The 23,277-nt window shown below is 45.3% G+C and overlaps 1 protein-coding gene across 2 annotated transcripts in view; it reads right to left on the bottom strand.

Annotated features, from left to right (window-relative positions):
* SYNDIG1 (synapse differentiation inducing 1) overlaps positions 1-21,599 on the bottom strand; it is a 1,155,325-nt gene extending 1,133,726 nt beyond the window's left edge. The window contains exon 1 of one of the 2 annotated variants that reach the window (XM_069606881.1): positions 21,218-21,599. The gene's annotated coding sequence lies outside the window, so the exon portion shown is untranslated. The remainder of the gene's footprint in view (positions 1-21,217) is intronic. The other variant, XM_069606880.1, reaches the window with a different exon arrangement.
* Between the last annotated feature and the right edge of the window lie 1,678 nt (positions 21,600-23,277).

Below are 23,277 nucleotides of genomic sequence, written 5' to 3'. Positions count from 1 at the left end.
CCCATGCACTGTTTCCATTGGCATGGTCTCCAAGGGTTCTGGCAAATCTGAAAGGAACAGGGGAGTGTTAGGTTAGTGGAGAGGGAGGAAATCGAAGCACGATGTGCTCTCTGTGCAGGTGCAGGTCTGCTTCTAGGTGTTCTGTTTCACGACCGCAGAGGCATTTGTGCGCAGAGGGGAACCGCCTGTGCCTGTGGAGCTAGGATGCCTCTTCAGGGTTTGCGATGTGTAAGTTGATTGTAAATGTGTAGTGTTCAATTGTTCGAAGTTTGTTGGGAGGGTTAGTCAACTGTTGTGTGTGTGAGTAGAATAGTTAGTATGCATATAGTGTGTTTGAGCATAGAAGCTGGCACTATTAGAGTGAGGAAGTTAGTGGAAGGATCAGTGGGCAACTTGGAGAATCCATCAGGTGTGGCCATGGCAACATCTCAGTACGGCTGTCCTATTGGCGACATCACAGTAGTGGTGCCCTTCTTGTAAGGTACGTGTGAGAGGTCCTGAAGCACCCTGGGGTTATTTGGTATCTCTGGCAGCTGCCAATGTGCCGCGACAGATCCTGGATGAGAGTGGGGAACTGAGAGACATACAATGTATACCAGCTAAACCGTGGGTGACAATAGTTTGTGAGGAGAGTTCATAGCAGGAATTCCAGAGAGGGCGGAGTCCTGGCGGGGTCCCTAGGAACAGCTCAGCATGCTACAACGACAAAGTGTGCTATCTGGGAGATAGTTCTGGGTAGCAGTATGGTATAAGGTATAAAGCAGAATGGGGGAAATTAAGGGAGGGCACAAACAATCAAGCAACATATAGCAAGACCTGGCATGGCTTAACAAAGTAAGATATGGGCATGGCAAGCATTGAAGACATAACAAAGTAGGAAATGTCATATCAAAGCACTATGGTGTACTACTGCCCTCTTTAGACAGCTCCCATTTGATGTTCTCTCTTTGCCACTGTGAAACCCTGTCTCTTTGTTTCTCTGTCTCTCCCTCTCCATCTATCTCTCTCTGTTACTTTCAACTTCTCAAATCGAACCATTGTGCACTGCATGTAAGCGAGAAACAGGAAATGGGAAGGTAATGGGAGGGGCAGACTGTCGTCTCCACTCATTAATCTAAGCAAAGTGCCACGGGTAATTGGAGGCATGCACATATTTGATCAGAGAATTAGCTACCTGGAATATGAAAACCTCAGTCCCACCTTCTTTGGTATGTTGGCAGGTTGAGTGTTGTCACAAACCTCACTCTACTTTACCCAATGGCTGTGCTGAGTGAAACATCAGTCAAGTGATCCTGGCATGGGACAGAATCACTAGGTGTCTCTCCCAGACATCTACCCAGTGTAACATCTCCTCCTTAATCCTTAACACTACCCCCTGCTTAGTCTTCACTACCTCCACCTGAACCTCCACAGCCTTTAACCTCCTCTATGGCCTCATTTTCTCTGCTCCAGCACAAGCTACCTCAACCTGCTCCCTCTTCTGCCTCAACATGTTCCAACCTCCTATGATTCTGCCTCTAAATGTCCTCTCCTAATTCAAACGCCAACAGCTAATATTGTGGCAGTGCCCTGCCTAAGAACTGCCCCAGCTCAATTCAACACGTGTTCTTTGTGATTAGATTTGCAGTGGATTAGACAGGTTTTAACATTCCATGACTTTGACACCATTTCTGAAGGCCAGCCCCTTCTCACTCTACAACAAGCCCAAGACTTGATATTGATATTGGCTGGCCGCCATCTTGGAGTGGGACCACTCCAGCAGAGGAATGCATCTCACTGCTCCTGCCAACACCATTCAGCTATGTAGGGAGTTGCCACGTTTGGAGGCTTCCCGGGGAAATGTGCTTTGGTTGGGATGTTTCTTTATGGTTTGGTTTGGTTTGGTTTGTTTATCTATAAAGCGCGTCCAAACCATCAGGTAACTGGGCACATAATCATGTGCACAGCAGAGTTACAAATCGTTACAAAACATCATAATACAACAGACAGAGCATACATTGGTTCAGGGTCTGAATGTTTACATACAAAAGTAGAATATATCGAGAGGAGTATGTACAGAGAGTAGGCACAAAATAGTTGCAGTGGCGAATGAGGACCGGGTTACAGATTGGTCCTGAATAGGCTGTAGATAGGGTGAGCATTGCTGATTGCATTACAATTCTATTGCAGATAGGAGGCGGCGGCTGGCCGGTCGAGTCGGTGAGAGTCAAGATGTCTAGGCTAGTAGCCATGAGTTGACCATAGCTCTGAAAGGCCAGAATGCGGATACTGATCTAATTGTAGGAGGGAGGGTGTTCCAATATTGTGCTGCGAGCACTGGGAAACTGGAGCCTCCTGCTGTTTTTAGGTTATAGTTGTGGATCTTTAGTTGGTGCAGGTAAGGAGTTCTGGTGGGTCTAATCGGGCGATGTCTAGAGAATTTGTCTGAAAGGTAGCGTGGGGCAGTACGTGACAGGCACTTGTGGGTGATGACCAGGGTTCTTAGCTTAATTCTGTCGCGGATCGGGAGCCAGTGGACTTCTTTGCTAACCTTGGATATGTGCACCTTGCGCGGGAGGTTGAGGGCACATCTTAGTGCATTATTTTGCAGGATCTGGAGCCTGTTCAAGTTTTTAGTGGTAGTGCCTAAGTAGAGTGTGTTACAATAGTCTAATTTAGACAATATCAGTGCTCTAGATAGGGTGAGGCAACTAGAGGTGGAGAGAAAAGGCCTGCAGGCATTGATCAATTTATTGGTGTAAGAGGCAGTAGATATGGTAGAGTTTATTTGTTTCTTTAGAGACAAGGTAGAGTTGAGGTATACACCTAGAGTTTTGACCTCTTTGGATACTTTTATGATGTTGCCATCAATGGTAACGGATTGGTACCTTTGGTCCAGTTTATTGAGGGGAGCCTGGGAGCCTACGATAAGCAATTCTGTCTTATCGTCGTTTAGGCAAAGACTGTGTGTAGCCATCCAGGCTTGGATTTCTAGGTAGATGTCATTATGTTTAGCAACATCTTCTTCATAGCTGCCAGTGAGCGTGATGAGGACCTGGGTATCGTCAGCATAATTAGTGTAACTGACACCCAGATCGTTAAGACGGTCAAATAGGAGCTTCGTGAAGATGTTGTAAAGAGTGGGAGAAATGCAGGAGCCTTGGGGCACTCCGCATGTGATTGGGATAGGGTCAGCAGCCGCAGTGGGGGCGTAGATTCTAGTCGACCTGTCAGACAGAAATGACTGGATCCACTTCGTAGCATTCTGATAGAATGCAGCAGCCGAGGAGAGGTGTTGAGTAAGGATCTGGTGGTCAACCAGATCAAAGGCAGCAGAGAGATCCAACAAGAGCAAGATGGCCAGTTTGCCCTTGTCTTTGGAGTCATCCATTTGGATTTTTAGATCCAAGAGGGCCGTTTCCGTCTCGTGCCTTGATCTAAAGCCAGATTGCCGCAGGCCTAGCAGGTTGTTATCTTCCAAATGTTGTTGTATTTGGAGATAGGCTACCCTACCAAGATTTTCAGAAGAAATGGGACTGTGGTGATGGGCCTGTAATTAGTGAGGATGTTGGGATCTAGGTTAGGTTTTTTTGAGCAGGGGTAGGACCCACGCTTCTTTAAGGTTGTTGGCGACCACTGAGTTTGTTGATCAGAGAGGTGATGAGAGGGGCTAGCTCATTAGCTCCGTCTTTGATGACAGATGCGGGGCAAATGTCACCTTTGCAGTTGGATGGTTTGAGACTAGCGATTATCTTGATTACTTCCTCTTCTGAGACTGGTGAGAAGTGGAAGGAGGGGCAATTAGGGGTGGTGTGGTTAATTTTGCTGCTGGGGTTCTGCTTGGAGGCAAGGCTAGCTTTTTTTGCTTCTATCTTGGTTTGTAGGAGGGCAATTTTGTTAGCGAGGGCGAGCTGGATATTGTTACACCAGGCCTTGTCTTTAATGCAGTCCTCTGTAGGAGGCAGTGGTGATTCAAGTTCTTTTAGTAATGAAAAGAGTTCTTTAGTGCCGGATTTGGCATTGTGTATTCTCAAGTTGTAGATCTCTTTTTTAGCATTTAAGATGGCGGATTTGTAGGTGGAGGCAGCTGACGCGAATTTGTCTTTCGTGGAGAGAGAAGGGGCTTTTCTCCAGCTAGTTTCTGCAGTTCTTTTGATATTGCGGAGAGCTTTTAGTTCTGCTGAGAACCATTTGTTGGAATGGGCAATATGTTTGGCTTTTCGTTGTTTGGGGGGAGCAATCTGGTTGAGGGCTAGTTCTAAGGTATTGTTATATAAGTCTACTATGTCTGCAGGGTTGTTATTTAGCGTTGGTAAGTTAACTTTACTGATAGGTGCGAGAAGAGGTTTGAGGTTCTCTATAGTGATGTTGCGGTTATTTCTGGAGATTATTTGAGGTAGCTTAGTGGGTCGTGCGGTGGATGGTGAGGATCTAGGTAAAGAGAAGGTAATAAGGTGATGGTCGGTCCAAGCACAGGGGGTGATGTCTGTCAGTGAGAGGTTGCAGTTGGCATCTGCAAGCCAATGCAGGGATCTTCCTTTTGTATGTGTAGGTTGATTGATGTGTTGGGTGAAGCCTAGATGAGTAATCGTGTCATTAAGGGAAGTGGCCTGGTTATCTTATCATTGTGGTCATTGAGTCCCAAGTTGAAATCTCCCAGGATGATGATTTGGGAACTTGGTTTCAGATTGGTGGTGAGTAGGAGAGAGATATCCTCTTCAAAGGTGGAGGGGGGTCCTGGGGGTCTGTATATAATATGGAGCAGGATGGTTTGTGTGTCAGATAATGGGAGTTTGATGGATAAAAGTTCAGCTAAAGGTAGGGTTGTGCTAGTTACTTCTCTAATGTTTAGGGTGGATTTCGCAATAATTGCTATTCCTCCTCCTATTCCATTTTTTCTGTCAGCTCGGATGAGGTTGTAGTTGTCCGGAGTGGCTAGAGCTATGGTGGGACCAGCTGCAGGGTGGAGCCATGTCTCCGTGATAGCGATAAAGTATAGGTGGTTAGTGGAGATAATGTCGGCAACATCAGTAACGTGGGCTACCAAAGAGCGAGCGTTGATGAGAGCTCCCTTGATGGAAGTCTGTGGAGAGTTGGCTTTGGTGTGTGGTGGCGAGTGAAGTATAGCTGGGTTGTGGCTCGGTGGGAGGTCAGTGAGTGAGGTAGGCTGCTTGGGGTACTTAGTCTGATTGAAAAGCGTTCTGGTGAGTTTTGTATCAAGAATAGTGCGATAGCTGAGTCTATCGTTTCTAATCATGGTCGGTGGGGCTATGTTCATGAGCGTGGTGGTAGGTGCAGCAAGGCGAGAACTTAGTCTAGTGTTTCTAAGGGGTGTGGGACAGGGTATGCAGGGTGAGGGTGGGCGGGCGAATTTGTTTAACCATTCTGTTGGAGATAGTATATCTGGGTAAAGTGGTGGGGTAGTGTGGGTGCGGTTCTGAGGTGAGATATTCTGGAGCAACGGGAGGAGGATAGCCATAGTTAGAGTGGCGCCTCTAAATGTAGCCATTGTGGATGACTTGGCTCTAAAGATGGGGGCAATGTGGTTCATAGGTTATTAGCAAGGGTAGTTTGTGTAATCAATTAACGTATGTGTAGACACTGGATAGGCACTACAGTAGTAAAGTATCGTGGTAGCTATAGGTAAGGCACTACACAAAAACAGATGTGGTCTATTAGTGACCATAAGGCGCAACACAAATCAGATGTGGTCTATTAGCGACCATAAAACACAACACAAATCAGGTGTGGTCTATTAGCAACCATAGGGCACAACACAACTCTGGTGTGGTCTATTGGCGACCATAGGGCACAACACAACTAAGGTGTGGTCTATAGGCGACCATAAGGCACTACACAAATCAGGTATGGTCTATTAGCGACCATAAGGCACAACACAAATAAGGTGTGGTCTATTAGCGACCATGGGGCACAACACAAATCAGGTGTGGTCTATTAGCGACCATAAGGCACTACACAGATCAGGTATGGTCTATTAGCGACCATAAGGCACAACACAAATCAGGTGTGGTCTATTAGCGACCATGGGGCACAACACAAATCAGGTGTGGTCTATTAGCGACCATAGGGCACAACACAACTCAGGTGTGGTCTATTGGCAACCATAAGGCACTACACAAATCAGGTATGGTCTATTAGCGACCATAAGGCACAACACAAATCAGGTGTAGTCTATTAGTGACCATGGGGCACAACACAAATCAGGTGTGGTCTATTAGCGACCATAAGGCACAACACAAATCAGGTGTGGTCTATAAGCGACCATAAGGCACAGCACAAATCAGTTGTAGTCTATTAGCGACCATAAGGCACAACACAAATCAGGTGTGGTCTATTAGCGACCATAAGGCACTACACAAATCAGTTGTAGTCTATTAGCGACCATAAGGCACAGCATAAGTCAAATGTGGTCTATTAGTGACTCTGGGGTGCAGCACATGCTACAGTGTGGCGGCATCTAGGTCCAGAATAGCCTGGGTTCGGGTGGGATACTGGAGCCAATAGGCCGAAGGGGCAACTGAGTTCCGGGTCGTACCTGGAACTACATTGCTGGAGTGTCAAGTGCGAGGACAGTATTGGCGTGTTGGAGCGCAAATCTATAGGCACAAGCTGACAGGTTAGACTGCTAGGCAGAGAGAACAATCATGTTGCCAAAATCTAGAGTGCAGTTGGGAGAGGCATATGGCCTACCTTGCGTCTGGCATGGCACGCGGGCCTCGATCATTTAGCCTGCTGCTTCTGTAGAGGGTGGAGGGAGCTCCTACTTCTCCCTGATGCAGTTGGAGTGCTTTCGGGTGTGGGGGCTCCAGCACCGCAGCTCGGTTCGGTTGGAGGGGAATGTAGGTTAGGAGTAGCGCTCACATGCGCCAAACAGGGGCAAAACAGGGCCTTTTCCTGGCCTTCGCCGGGCCGACGGCTTTCTGCCTGCCGGCGGAAGTTGTGGGCTGAAATAAGGCTGATGTTGCCTAGCAACGTAGCTGCTACCAAGCCTCGTTATGGCCCCGTGCAGCGCCCGACATTTTCTTTTCTTTTCGATGCGGGAAAGTGATGCGAATCATCTGATTCAGCCTCCGGCTGATTAATGGAACAGATGGGAGCTCGCTGAAGGGCTCTGCATTATATCTACCAGTCTTTTGTTATCCCAATCCTGGTTCCTTCATAGATATTCACTCATCATAAGTAGAGCATGGTGATCCCAGATCCACCTGCAGGCCTGACAAGGTTGAACCATAAGCTAAGAATGTATTGTCAGAAACTCTCATGATGGATGTCAGTTTCATCATCACGCTATGGCACACCTTTTGAGTATCAATGCGCCCTAGAGGTCTCGATGGCTTCAAAGGTTTTCCCATACTAGAGGCTTCCCTTAAAGGGACAAGAGCACGTTCACCTCTGCTGCAACCAGACCCTCCCAACCGACTGCAGCATTGTGTGGTAAGGCATGGGATTCCCCCCACACTGCCCCTAAGCCCAGCGTCATTCAGCAAGTGGCGGCAGCCAGCCCCTTAACTACCATTCACCTGCGAGTTAGACAGAAGATGTTATCGCACAACACACAAGTATACAACAAAAATTGTACTTATAAGTGAGAAACACAGTAACACCTGAAAACTGTATTTCATATTGTGAATGTCAATAAATGGTGAACAAATGCTGTCCACTTTAAACCTGAACAATATCTACCCCCTGTACTTAGTCAAGAACAACTACTCCACAAAACCCAAACCTCAGCAAACACAGATACTAGCAAACACCTTTTCCATCCTTAGAGAAAGCCTAGTCTGCACCCACAGATGTACAAAAACCTCCTACAAGGTGCCCAGACCATGGCAGTGGCATCCCTATACTATTCACGCCATCCACAGCTCTCTGCCCTGAAACGTAACCCAACGTGTGTGAATTTAACACTATTGCCTCTACGTTTTTGCAATCATGTTCGCTGAAAAGCCATTCAAAGGGGATTGCCCTTGTTCTTTTAGTATAGAGCCTGAAATATTTACTGTTAAAACAGACTTTGCCTGCAATCTTCTGGTTAATCTGCTAGAACAAAATAGATGTGTGTTTATAACTAGAGGAGCAGCCACAGGCTCATACCTCCTGCCTCTATTTTGTCATTTGCAATTGGTTATTTATAACACGCTTAATACCCAGATGTTTCTAAGCGCGGACCTGGTGATGGAACCTGTGTTACAATGCATTGTCTTGCTTCCAAGGTGAGCGCGTTGCCCCTGAGCTATCCTCCCAAGACACTATGCACTCTGGATTCCCTGTGGGGTCAGTGGGTCATGGGATGAATACAACCATATGAATAAGGGGGCACGAAAGCTAACCGTGCTGAAAGAAATATTGAACCATCTAGTGTGCCCTGACAGTGGAGCATATCTCAACACACCTGGATTATTAACGACACTCTTTCTGGCAAATTATTCTGGTTGGTATTCCTTTATTTGGCTTTGCTTGCATGATTCATTTCAAAAGTGATTCATCAAAGCATTATGAACTGATGGACATTAGCTGGGGTACGTGTTAAAACGATTTCAACTTTCAGCTCCTGGCACCCTTTTCATTATTGGCAGTGATAAGTCTCTCTTTTAAATACAAAACAGTCTGAACAAAAAGTTTCGATAGAAACATTTACAAATCTAAAAAATATAAATTATTAATATCCCTCATAAGTCTAACATAGAGATACATTACATAAGCTTTAGAATGCACTTAATATCTAGAATTATTTTTTTAAATATTGCTTTTAGTATTAATGAATCTTTTGTTTCAGGCTAAATACCGGATTTGAACCTGTATTGCTCTGCGTTGACCTGCTTCCAAGACAAACATGTTGCCCCTGAACTATCCTGCTGTAATTGCATTTATATTAGTGATCAGATATACTAATCAAACATTAACTTTGTAAATTGTGACCCAGATTATGTGAAGTCAGGCTCTTTTTTTTAATACTGGCATTCATCTTACAAAACCAAGCTCAAATTTCCTTCCACGTCTTAATGACTGAGACACACCTATTCAATGTGAAAGAGATGACAGCAGCAGGTTCATGTCTGTGTCGGCTCCTGGGATACAGACATCCCCCAACACTTACAATTCCCACTCAGATTGCCATTCAGGGCTGACAATCATTAAATGCTTCAGATGTAATTGTTTTGTATTTGTATTTATTGAGTTTTATATAGCGCTTTTAACCAAAGCGTTTTACAGAGAACAATATGCAATACAGGAAATAAGCAATGTGAGTCAATATTTAGAATCAAGTAGCAAAGAACAATTTGTAGAATAATTTACAAAGAACAGTCAGTAATACATAACATATGCTGTGAGGATAGGTGTTCAGAATCAGCCGTTGACAGTCAGGCAGGTGACTGGAGTAGGTATTCAGTGTATTGTTACAGAATCTAAACTATCGTTCCTTGTAATCTTCTTCCATGCACCCTTAATTACCCCACTTGGGTACTGATTATATCCAACTTGCATGCATTACTTGTTGGAGGTTACCAACATACATGGCACATATTCTAGCGCAATGGACCCTCAGGTTAAGTAAATGTGCATCAGTTTTGATATTTGTATTCCTGCTCCGCTTTGGATTTCGCAATTACATTCCTCTCCATACACTCCAACCCTACATTAGATGATTTTTCCAGACATTCTGGAGTATCCGTATGTGTTGCCATGGATCGCATGTTGGGTGTGTGACTGAGAGAGTGATGCTGTGGACTGTCTGTGTCCCACGTGAGTGTTCCTAGTCTGTCAGTTAGGGCATCTGACATCTAGTTTTCCTGGGAGTAGGATGCCTGGTTCTCTGACTCCTCCACACTTACCTGTTTTGTTTGTTTGTTTATAGATTTATAATGCGCACCAGACCCGAATGTATCAGGGCGCAGAGCATAGATGGAAACTTTCAGCTTAGGTTACAAACAGCAGATAACTTTCAAGTTATGAGGGTATATCATACAATGGGTACAAAATAGGGTGCGTATATACTTATAATACAAAGAACATAATTTGCAGGCAGGATATAATTGAGCCTATGCATACAGGTCATGAACGTCCACGATAAAGTGTATACATAGTGTGCACATAAGTACATGAATACCGGGAGAGCACTATACAGGCATGATAAAGTTTGACAGTTTAAGGGCAAATCGAAATGATTTACAGTGGGGGTAGAGCAGGAGACCTACTGGTCATTCTCTTTAAGCCACGTGATGAGATTCTGTCTAAAGTTAGTGGGTGTTTGGTCAGCTCACAGAGAGGGCGGCAGGGAATTCCAAAGCTGTGCAGCCTTCACTGGGAAACGACTGCCCCCAACTTTGGATAGTTTGAATCCAGGCACGGATAAGCAGTTAGTGTTAACTGTTCTCGTGGGTCTGCTAGAAACGTTCCTGTTAATTCATTTAGTAAGGTAACGTGGCACCCCATTATTTAGGCATTTGTATGTGAGTGAAGCCGTTTTGAGTTGGATTTTATCACTAGTGATAACCAGTTATGTTGTCTCCTAATCACAAATATGTGATCTTTCCTTGTTATACTTAAAGCAGCTCTGAGGGCATTGTTCTGGAGTGTCTGTATTCGCTTGGCAATATATGTATTGGCACCAATGTACAGGGCATTACAGTAGTCCAATTCGGACAGGATGAGAGCTCTGGCCAAGGTAATGTGGCTGTTTGTGGATAAAAATGGTTTGCCGGCTCTAATTAATTTACAAGTGTATGTAGTAGAAGATGCCAAGGCGTTTACTTGTCTGGTAAATGGGAGGGTGAAATCAAGGAAGAAACCTAGGGTCTTTACCTCTGTAGCAACTTTTGATGAGGTTCCCATCAATGATGAAGGAGTTGTATTCAGGGCTGAGTTTTGTAAAGGTAAGATGTGGTGCCTAACCTGGAATCCTGTTACATACCTGGAATCCTCTATCTGTTATCCTTGTCTCCCAATAAACCTATTCATGACAACACACCTGTGTTATCATGTCACCTGAAACAGCAGACCTTGAAATTGCACATTCCTTTATTACAGTCTGCTATTTCTCTATTTACCAAAACCTTTCTAGGTGACAGAACGTCTTCCAATACTTTCAATAAAGGGGTTTGATGTGCTCTCTTGATCTTCTGACAATGAGGTATCTTGCATGTAAAGAAACAGGATGCAATGAATAGCTCGCAAGTTTGTTAATTATTAATTCGATTGTTATTTTTGTCCCACACCAGTTTTCAAATCTTTCAGTTGATCTTAGATAACCCTTTTCTCCAATTTGGTAGCCATATCCCTGCCCAATAAACTATAGCTGGATCCATTTTCTCCATGTATGCTTCCACCAAGAAGAACAATAAAAGCCCCCCGCCCCATATTTGTTATCAGATTTGTTCAAGACCACCAATAGCTGTACAGGTCTAGGGCCCGAATCATAGAAAAATGCGCATAGATCCTGCAAAGTTTGAATGACGAAAAAGGACTTTGCATACCCCAATCCGCGTATTCATGGAACCTTCCCCACAGAGTAACTCTATGTGCAAGTCCTGGCCGGAATGCCCTGACATGCCCCAGCAAAGCAAATGTAGCCACTAAAAACCTACCCATGTGTGTGGACCTCGTGCACAAACTCATGCCCCCCCGGTAATCCTGCATGGGGACCCCTGCAACCAAGCCAACACCCAGCGGCACTGAGTAGGGTCCCCCATAACTGTTCACAGCAGCCCAATGACATGCGCACCATGTTCCGTAACTCTAGTAGTTTCACAGTCAATCTGCATGCGAACAACCGTAAACCGTGCTGCACCCTGCTACTTTGCTTACACGCACCCCTAAGTCCTATCGGAACCCCAACTGCTTGCAGGCACACATAAATCCAACATGCTATCTTACCTCTGCACAGTGATTCCTATGCACAAGTGTCTGTACGCCTGCCTTTGTGTGGCGATTATATCGGGAGGTTTGCTTGGTCCTTTCCCTGAAATTAGGTTGTGCGGTCAGATCCGTGAATATGATTTGTTCTGTGCAGTTGTGGGAATGCAATCTCTTAAAGATTGTTATGCTATTTGTGTGCCCTGATTAAGATGACTATCAGTTTTTTCTTCTTTGACTGAACTAGATCAATTTTTGTCATCAAAACTACATTTATGATGATACGTTGTAATGATGTACTTGTAGTAGGCACTAAGCACTGTTTGACTAGGTGTTTACATTGACTATTATACACTGCTTTAGATATACAGTGGGTTATGAACTATATTTAGCAGTGTTCTATAGGTAGTTTTTAGATTTTTTCTAGAATCTTTTTGAAAATTATATACATTTATATACAATATAAGATGTTATTGTGTGGATGAAATGTTTTACTCTACTGTGATTTTTGTATAACTAATAAAATATGTTGTTTCAATTGTTTACCTGACTGAGCCTCTCATCACCCCCACACCTACCAGAGTCAATTACTAATTGAATAATTGTTGTATCAATCCGTGTGACTTCCTGTTTTGTTTTTTGATATGCAATCTCTTCACAGCAGGTCATCCCCCAGTATGCCCACATTTTCCATTGTTCTTCCTCATTTTGCATGTTCCACCCCCTATTTTTGACTCTGCAAAGGCCCAACCCACACTCTGCGCGGAGGCGTGCGCACTGTGCTCGGCTGCTCGCAGAGGCATGCCAGACCTGTGCGAAGTCCACGCATGTCCAAGAAAAGTCCTGCAGAGTCGATTACATGAATTGGAGAATGGTGTTTTGCGTGCAGAATGGCACGCAAAGTCCCGAATTTCCACGCAGATAATTACATGAATCAAGGCCTAAGTCTCCTTTAGCGATCTGAATGCATTCAATTTCAATTGGAAGTTAAAAAGCACCCAAATTCTTAACATTTTTCACAAAAGTTCAACAAAATGTATTGGGTTGGCCAAATGTCATTGTCCTTGTTTTCTGGGCATTCATGGACAGTTTATAGTCAGCCAATTCCGAGAGTGAATGTTTTTTATCTAATAGAGGGTAACCTACTAATATATTGTCATCCTTGGCCAAATACATTTAGTCAAACCCAGAATCGGACACATTTTCATCGAGTTTGTGTGATTTGGTTTTACGAAACTTTTAAGGGATGCAGGAAGGCAGAATTCGGTTAAGCTTATGACAATTCGTGCTGATGAAATTTTGCTGTAAAAATTGGGTTCAAGATCAGACGTTTTCCTGTCAGCACATGTTCAGGGCAAACAAATAAAGTTAATGGAATAGGTCAGAAGCTCAGACCGTTTCCATGTTCAGGCTGCTCAAAGAAATTAAAGAATCTAAATGACTAATGGCTTGCACATGGTATTTAAATTAATATAGAAACCACAAACCTGTAATCTTTAAAAAGTGCAGAATTCCCAAACAATAATTCATATAAAATGTTTGCAGAGGATACATTTATTTGCAATACTTTGAGGAACGTACAGATCACCTTATTCACAAAAGTGGCCTGCACATTTCCAGGGGGCTGTTCTGCAGCACAAATGATGTGCTGGCTATCCCCCTTCACCATGTTAGTGTCTGGAGTATCTATGGCTCTCTCTACACCATTGCCCCCTTATTATAGACATTTCTTGTGTGTTTTCCCCATGTACAGAGTTCATAACATTAAAATCCTACCTGACTAAATGGTATTCCTTTAAGGAACTTCAGAGCCAACATCATGAACGCTTAACAATTGACTGACTGCCTCAGCTCTACTGGCCTTTCCGAGGTCACTGACCTGCACCCATGGACTCTCTCTATTATTAAATAAATACATGTAGTATTCCTCAGGGAAGCAAGCTCAGCAGGATGACACTTCATGCATCCCCTTATGCATGATTGACTCCTTTCCAACCCTGTATGCTTTTCTGGGTTCCATGTCTTTTATGAATTGCTTATATTGTAATGTTACTAACCTCAATAATACTTTAAACCATTGGGGTCTGGAAATATCAACAAGTGCTGCCCTGCGCCTATAGTGATGTCGTCTGCCATGTGAAGGTACAGAGACTACCCTTTGCTCCGTGTTGAAAGTTCAGTAGAAAAAAGGCAAAGCCTTCTTCACATAATTGGCAGCACCATTAGTAAATATTCAACACAAGGTGAGTTTATATCAACGTATATTTTTAATGCCATTTGTGAGACACGTGTTTCGCAAACTTCTATGCCTTTTTCAATCAGGGCCAATAGATGTCAATTATGTGAAGAAGGCTTTGCCTTTTTTCTACTAACCTCAATAATATACAAAGCATCTGCCTATGAATGATGAAAAGCAGACCCAGGCATGCCTGACATATGAGTGACTCTGCTGGTCTGACTTGCAATCTCACAATTCCCAACTTCAACTTTACTAACTTGATCAACTTCAGAACGATAAAAGGCAGAGTTTTTCTCACCCAGATTCAAACCTGGAACCGGCAGGTTAGACAGATCTGTGCAGAAGGTGCATGCGTCTGCTGAGATATCTTGCAGAGTGCAATGTGCTGTAATACTTGAATAACATTCACAGATGAACATGCTGCGAAAGCCCCATGCAGCCTCACTCAACCCTTTCCTTTCCCCTAACCGTCCACTCCCTTCAGGAAGCATTTTAAGGTACTTTAAGTATGTTTTTTGTTTAACCTCAATCAGCTGTAACCTACCAGAATTTCTTGCAAACTTACATAAAGCTGTATGGCTCTTAAAGGAAATTCAGGCTGATTAGGGTTGGAACAAAAATCTGTGTCAACCTGCAAACATACCCGAATCTCCCAAGGAGAAGCGCGCGAGCCCGCAGATCACTTTTGAGAAAGGTCGCCCACGCTTAGTCATCAGTATAGGATGATATTGGTCTGGTTTTTAGACATAGTTTGGGGGACGGGGGTGTCTGATAATGACAGCAAGTTTGAGAATTCGAAAATGGGAAGGTTAACAGATTCCCGTTTCAGAAAAGAGTCTGTGTTAATATTGTTAGTTACCCTTCTATACCTGTCAAGTTGAAAATGTACCCACAAATCTGAACACAAGGGTATCAATTATTTTACAATCCCAGAGGATGCCGCTAGAGGATTGTTTTTAAGACTGTTTACTGTGTTGCACGCCGTGGTAACGCCTAGAAGCCTTTGGGCCTTCCTTTGCGCGTTATACGTTTTAAGTAAATAAATAAAAGTGCAATAGCGCAGTGTGCTGGACATTGCGATAGCCCTCTTTGCTGGCAGAGACAAAACCGCACACTTGGGAAATCGCTTTCGACGTATCCGTCATTTTACTAGCAAGTCCTACTTCCCAAAACACTGGAATGAAAAGTTCATCCCACATGCCCTTAATAATTTATCCAAGAGCGCCAGGCCTTGCGGCTGTAAATATTCCTTTACTGTAGTGATTCTTAGTATTACAGTATACCAACCTCACCTCGCAATGATCAGTCCATACCTCCACGTTTACCTTTACATTTTGCCTAGATGTTTAATCCAAACCTCTTGCAAGATTTCTTTTTTAAGGCATGACTTTTTTCATGTGTGTGTCATTCACTATTTTCCAGATTCCTGTGGTGTCCGTTTTCTTAATCCCTCCCTCTGTCATATATCCGTTTGGGATTTCACTTCACAAGGCCACCCGCTTGACTTCACTAGTGCCTGCCTAAGCGCAGCTAAACCAGCAGGGGGCAGCATTTATAACTGCCCGGTACCCCGACAGAAAGGCCGGAATCTTTGTTCATTTAACCACCAAGCCGCAATTTACCATTGTGGGCACACAATTAAAGCAGGTGTCACTCTGACACTGACATCCGTGCTCTCCACTGAGAAGCGGTTAATATGACTTCCTCATTAACGCCGTGTGTGGGCGAACCACTGGCCACGCGCAATGGCGCACTTGCAAGTCCAAGTCCCAACGGGGCCCACGCGGCTCCTGCTGCACGTGCCGTTGATTGAGGACTAACACATTCGGTAATAAATACCAGCGATCATTACACCGCATAGAAGCAGAAGGAATCTGGCAGGAAGTGCAACACAAACACCGCACAATATTATTTCGCAATCTGTTTTTCTGTGAGTCGACAAAGTATTAACACAGCTGTAATGATATTAAACTTCCCCCAATACCATCGCTTTAGGACTTTCTTGGTCAAGCAAGAAAGTCATACTATCCCAAGTCAGTTTCTTTATGTCATGCCCCTGTCCCTGTGCAATGCTTGTTTGTTACCCCTTCCAGAACAGGCCTACCTCATCCACGCTACCAAGGACAATGTTAAAGGAACCACTACACTGGGACTGCATCTGCATTCAGTAAGAGACATTTCTGTTCAGAACGACAGCCTGGCCTACAATAAAAAAAACAACATATCCATTCTAGCGTGTTTTTCAGCAGACAATTTATTTCCTGTTCTCGATAAATATAAATCGTTGAAAAACCATCTCGCCCAATCGAACCTGTGTTGGATGGGACGATCTGGCCTTTTGGTATTTTGCAAATAAGTCTGATGACTCTTGGACTCTTTTTGTACAGTTCAACTGCTATTGTGGCGAAGACTGCATAGGAGTATCATAGCATTCATTATGCCCGTCTAATCTCAAAAATCCAGTGGTTCTGTCCTATGCAAACACAACACAATACTCTGGGCAAGCACCAGTTATATATTCAAACACCCCCGCCCAGATTGCTTCCATATCTGATTTCCTCAAATAAAATACAGGGATTCAGTATTGCCCTTTGCTCATGCTCAGCACCAGTGTTACAAGAAATGGGGGAGATTATGCGGGAATTAGGGGGCGGGCCACTAACTATGGTTAGAGATGCAGAATCAGGTTCTGCTGTAACTCCCTGGCGTCCGAGCTCAAATGTCCACGGCAGGTTCCACATTGTAACCACATCATTGTCCTCTTTGCCGATTTCATCTACAAATTTGAGCTGGCAATCTGTAGTTCCAAAGGAATTTAAAAACATGAAATTCCCCATCCGATCCTTATTTGATTTCAAGCCTTTGAGGCTTGTTCTGATATACAACCCTCTGACTGATGTCGTTCTGCCAATGTTCACCTTCAACACTTGTATGGAAGTTTGCTGTATACTCAATGCATGGAAGTTTACCATGGAAGCTACTGGAGAGACAAGCAAGACCCTGGTGCCAACTACAGATTCCTCACTCATACACTTAAGAAAGAAAAGTCAAAATGAATATCCCTCAACTGGGGAAACCCATACAAAATCATCAAAATCGAATTAGGAAACGTAGAATCGAAGAGCAAGACCTTCTTGTGAGTCGTCACTCATCTATAGCTCACAAATGAAGTGCTCCACTTAGGCATGGGCACGCCGGCACTTCCCAAGTCCTGCATCAGGGCTGATGCGACACTTCCTCTTCCCAAGCTTATTGCATTGAGTACCATTACGTCAAGTAATAATACGACCTTTTATTACTGTACTAAGGGGATCCAGCAGAAAGCACTTAATTAGATTCACGCTCGTTACCTGCTGCCACGGGGTAGAAATAAGCAGCATAAACAAACATTTCACTCCCATTAATAAGATCAGTCTCGGGAGGATAGCTCAGGAGCAACGCGCTCGCCTTGGAAAAGAGAGGATGCGGAGCAGCACAGGTTCAATCCCCGGGTCCGCACTTAGAAACCTCTGGGTATTAAGCGTGTTATAAATAACCAATTATAACTAATTATAGGACCAATTCACCCAGCGACAAAAACTAGGGAGTAACAGGAACACGGGTGTCTGCCTTTAATGCCACCAGCGCTGCTCCACTGAGGGTCATGCAGCAGAACTATCAAAGCACGTGCACAGTGGGGTGGCGGGGGGAATCAAAACCTTTTCAATCCCAACTTCCGAAAGAGTAAAATAGGTTCCCTGCACAGTATGAATTGGAGCCCTGCCTTCTAGGGCTCTTAAATCCGTCCCACAAAGTCCAGTGAACTGAGATATTATTTGACCTGCTCGGTTTACCTGCCTTATTGCTCACAAATCCTTTTTGGAGTCAAACTTCTTATTTACAAAAATCACTGCAGGCTCCAAAGGAATTGGGCACTCTCACAGAACTAGGAAATAAGGACTAATCTGCTGGTTATTCAATATTGAAAATGAAATTCCTGCCACAGATTGTGCCTAATTCCCCTGGCTCACGTTCCTCTTTCTACATTTCTCCACTTGACTCTTGGTTCCTCCTCATGCTGAGGATCACTCCTGACCAAATCAAACCATCATCTTCATTGTCAATCACAGTTCCCATGATCATCCTTTCTATTCCTCCTGCTCTTTTTCATTTTCGCCCTATATTTGGCGTCCGCTTCTACTGTTTTTTTTGTCCCTCTTACATGTATTTTGCATTTTTGCTTCATGCAAGCTCGTTTTTTCACTCACTTTTCCTACTCTTTAAACCTGTCACAGGCCGCTTCTCTTTTTGAGTTGGCAGCTCACTTATTCGCTCAGGTGTTTTCCCCTATGTTATTAGTTTTACCACTACATACTAAATGCTGACCAGTCAAATCATATGTTTATTCAAGCATATTATTATTATTATGTTATTTATTGAGCGGAGACCTAGCTTTGGGAAGACACAGAGCATTTTATAAGGATAAGGGAGGGAACATGGTGAAGGAAGAAGAGAAAGATTGCGCAGAGAACTAAAAACCGGGGAGGGCTGGCAATCAGTAGCAATCCTTACACAAGCAACCAGGGGAGGAAATAGTGAGGAGAACCCCAAGTCTCAGGTAGGGTGGGGAGTGGAAGGCGTGTGGGCCTAGGTGATAGGGAGAAGCCATTCCTTGAAGCGGAGGGTCTTCAGCTCATTGCTGACCTGTAAAAGCGAGGGGGTGAGTCTGCTGTTGATGGGGATGAGGTTCCAGAGTCTTCGGGCATAGACAGAGAAGGCCATAGAGAAGAACCGATGTACCTGTATGAATAAACATGTATGTGCATTCAAACGTGCATGTTCCCCTCACTTGTGGGGTACTTTCTAACACTGCAAACATTTTTGTAACATCAGGCATCGGATGTTCTCTCACATCCCCATTGGGCCTCTTATATAATAAACTAAAATGGGAATACAGGTGTGCCCAGTACTCCTCCACACTGTGGATGTTTCTTCTGGGTATTCCATGGACATTGGGAGTACCGTCACGCTACGATCATGTGTATACATCATCTATAGATCGCTCACTTCATCACCTGATAGGGCAGGGGTGCGTCAGGTAGATCGAAGCGCGTTGTCCCCCACCTGTACCATCTCATCTTATGTGAGCATATACGGGCCAATTTTCTCTAACTGAAAATTGGCCTCCATTTTGAAAGATAGTGTCCCACGCTCAACGGGATTCCTTTTTTGTTCAATCCTACACCATGGGGCTTAGCTAAAACAAGGAACCTGGATCGTTCATGGGGCCTTTCCAGAAATGTGACCCTATTTGCGTATTGGCGTAGAGCAGTCATGGTCCAATGAAGAATCGACCCTTAATCTCCGGTGATATTGCGCAAGTAGGCAAACGGCTCAGAGAAGAGTGTGGAGGCACAGGTCTGATTCCCAGCGAGACTGACTCAGCCCTTCCTAATCCCATTGTCGATACATTGAGTGCCATTGACATGGATTGTAATAACACTGCATTTAGAAGTGGGAGGATTCAGCATGATGTGCTGTATAAACAGGACAGTAGTAATAATACACATGAACTTAACATGCTAGTACAGCATGTGTTTGCTAGCTGAGGGATTCAGGCAGTGCAAACATAGCCTAGCGTGGGAAGCTCAAGCACAAAGGGCTCACCTTGGCAACACGAGGATGCTGTGTGACATGTGTCCCATACCCTGGTCGTGCTGACTCAGACTTTTATCCTCCCAGGGTCAATATACTGAGTACCATGATTGGGCAGTAATGGTGACACTGATTATTAGAGTGCTTAGGAACATGAAATAATCTGGTACAAAGCGCTATACAAATCACCAAATTATATTTTTGGTAGTGTTGTGATTTTTGGCCAGCAGGACTTGCCAGCAGCATTCCTCCTTCTGTAAAAGAATGTCCATCAACAGTACTCCTGGCACTCGAGTCCTGATTCCAGTAACCATGACTTCCTGTTGCCTTGATAGTGACCTCAGGTCCCAGCTGTGGCCCTCAGATTGCCTTGCTGCGCTCTCCTGCGCGCGCATCCAGCCCGCTTGCCAGGTGGCGCAGTGGCAGTGCTCTCTGCCTGCCCCACACCTGCTGCTCGCATCTGATGTTCAGGATAAGTCATCCTGGACCAGGTGTCACGGTTTTTGGGCAGCCAATTGGGGTGTCATAGAATATATCCCTTGCCCTAACAAGTTTCGGCATGAAGCTAGAGGCTAGCAAGGCACTTCCCTGGAGAAGAGTCAGCGTGGCTCAGGGAAAGACTGGTGTGGCGAAGAGGCGGTGTAAACCTGAGCACCTCTCACTCCTGCCACAAGATCAGAGGACTCGGGAAATATGGAGAGTATCCAGGAAAGTGTGGGCACATGATGGAACGGAACAGAAGGGAGGAAAGGGTGTACTGGGGAGAGGGGATACAAAAAGGGGAACACTACCAAAAGAAAGTAGGGTGCTAAGGAGAAGACGCTGAGGGCAGAAAAGGAATGTCCACACCCTTGCCCAGCAGAACATGTCATCATTAGTGAACACAAGTAGTAGATACCAACATAATCAAGACAACATTCAACATTTTACATTAATAAAAATGTATCCTGCAATGATTGCTATGATCTTAAAATAAATCATCCGTAAAAGGAAGTCCAATGACACCCCCAAATCAACACGACAGATCCGGCTACTCAAATATGTCTGTGAGCTTTGACCTCACGCTATGTACATAGCACTGTAGCCTCTGGTGTCCTTTCCAAAATCGTCCTGGTTTTTAGTTCGTCAAAGCCTGGCCACCCTTGGGCAGCACGAACACACGATGGACACGGTAAGGGCTGCACTTATTCATGGGTGCTGCCCGAAGTACAGACACGGCTACAGCATAAGGACTCTACACCAGCTGCGCGTGCTTTAATGAACTAGGTCCCGGCGCTTACACCGCGGATGCGCCCCCGCAAAGCGCCCTCTCCTTGCGAGCGCCAAGGGCACCAAGGCTCAGCAGCCTCCGGGGCCAATGAGCACCGCAGGTGCCCCTGCGCCAGTGGGCGCGGTAAGGGATTTCGGTCCATAGATGTTTGGGGACATCAGTGCTGCCACTATCAGGGTGCCTTGAGCATCTCGCATGCGCTGCCACGCGCGCTATCTCACCTTGTCCGGGATTCGCCTCTGCCCTCCTACACCACTCTGCAGAGGATTTCAAACTCCGGTGGGCATCCCCGGACGCGGCTGCGGCGGCTTCAGCTCCACGCACCGCGGCGCCTCCAGTGCCCGCTCTGCGCCCGCCCGGGTCCTGGCTGCAGCTCCGAGTCGGGACCGCAGCCCTGTCAGACGCATTCCAGCGCCGCCGGTGTCAGTGTGGGCGCCAGCGCATCCGGGGGCGTCACGAGGCGCGCGCGCTGCTCCTCCTCCTCCTCCTCCTCTGCAGCCGCCGCTCCGTGCCTCATGTCGCTTCAGCCGGAGCCGCCGCGGTACCCCGGGGGTCCGCCGAGGGCCGGGGGTGCAGCCCACATCCTAGTCAGTGCAGTGGTGTAACACAAAATGAGGGCCCCCTGCAAGCTCTGCTGAGGGGGCGGGGGCACCACCCCCACACTGGGCATGGGCAGCATGGGGCCCCCTGCACCACAGGGGCCACCGCTACGCCAGTGATTCAGTGGTCTGTGTCACACTAGCCACGCCGAGTGCCCCTGCATGCTGGTCTAGCTTCCCCTTAAGCTTAACCGCACACTTACCGGCCAAGCATAGTGCATGTTGCGGCCCTTATAACTAACGCCCGGAACCCATTACTCGCCTTTCTTTTGCGGGTGCAATCATTTACGCCCTGGTCCTCCGCGCTAGACGGTTAAGGTTTTGAAATGCAATCCAAAGGTGACGTTAATTAATGCACTCCTCGTGCTTCTCTTTAAACACTTGCCCTTGTTTAAAACAATATATATTTTAATAGCACACCAGAGCAATGTTTACGTGTCCTTTCTTCTAGTGGTTTGCTTTTATTATTTATTTTTTCTGCGACCATCTTTGGTCAGGATACTGCAATTGTTAACTCTACCGTTTTGGTGCCAAGCCTCTGAGCACACAAAGTTCTTCCTCTTGTGACAGTCGCGCGTGTGTTGTTGTCCAGCCATGTAATGAGCTCAGCGGCGTCGGGTGATTTCACCGAACTTCCCTGGTGTTGGGTAGATGCTGTGCAAACTTCGTGGTTGAGTCACAGAGAATTGGGCTGCCGAGGAAGTGCAGAGGGTACACTTTTTTCAGGTACCCATGTCAGTCCTCTGAAACGCGGTGCAGGTCACCATATTCAAAACAGGTAGCTGCTCATTTCCTGGGGGGAGTGCGTCATGGATATAATGTGATGACTTCCCCGTTTCCCCTTAATACATGAATGAATGGCACGTGTGGCAGCGGCAGCCACTGATAACAGGCTATGACGATCCACTTGGACATTTGTGCAGACCTCTATGCACTCCCATTTCTCCTGAGCCTGTTCCCAACCGCCACTGTAGAATATTTAGCTTTACACCGCAGGGCATACATTTTGTGAGTGAATGATAAACTTTTCCGTAGCTGGAAACATCCCCCTTTGTGCCGGAGTATATAATTTCTTATAAGTATTTACAGTCACCGGTCCCCATTGGTAATTGTAGCAGGTGACTTTAATTGGCATTACGTTTCTTGTGGAAATAGCTGAAATAATAAAACAACAGTCCTCCAATGCAATCAGAATTCAAATTCAAATAAAGTTAAATCGAGAGGTTAAAAATGGGCTGAATTTATGGATAAATTGAACCTTCGATGGTGAAATGGGATGATAAGGGGAAACTGCCCCAGTCGGCCTACCTAGTTCCGATCATCGTAACACTCTAGACTTTATGTTTTTATCAGGAACATTGTTTGATGGAGCAATCCAAATGAATGTATCAAGAACTGTGAAGCGTGACCATGCTAAGCCCATACTAAAATTGGACAACTCACTATTAGAACCTAGAAGGATGGCATCCAAATGTACAAATCTTTAGTTAACAACTCGGGGAATAGATTAACATTATCTCACCTTGTACTCAGTGACTTCATTTCACCAAAATGCCAGTGGTAGTGGAAGTGACATCACACGAGCCTTGACTTCTGATGACATCACAGGAAGTGATGTCATTTGACCCACCACAAAGTGACATCACGGGAAGCAGTGGAACACGACCCGGAACACGACCTTT

This window comes from Ambystoma mexicanum, chromosome 4p, assembly GCF_040938575.1.
Source record: "Ambystoma mexicanum isolate Mex_15411 chromosome 4p, UKY_AmexF1_1, whole genome shotgun sequence".
In the NCBI taxonomy this organism is placed as follows: Eukaryota; Metazoa; Chordata; class Amphibia; order Caudata; family Ambystomatidae; genus Ambystoma; species Ambystoma mexicanum.
This window is presented reverse-complemented; position numbering and strand designations above follow the sequence as displayed.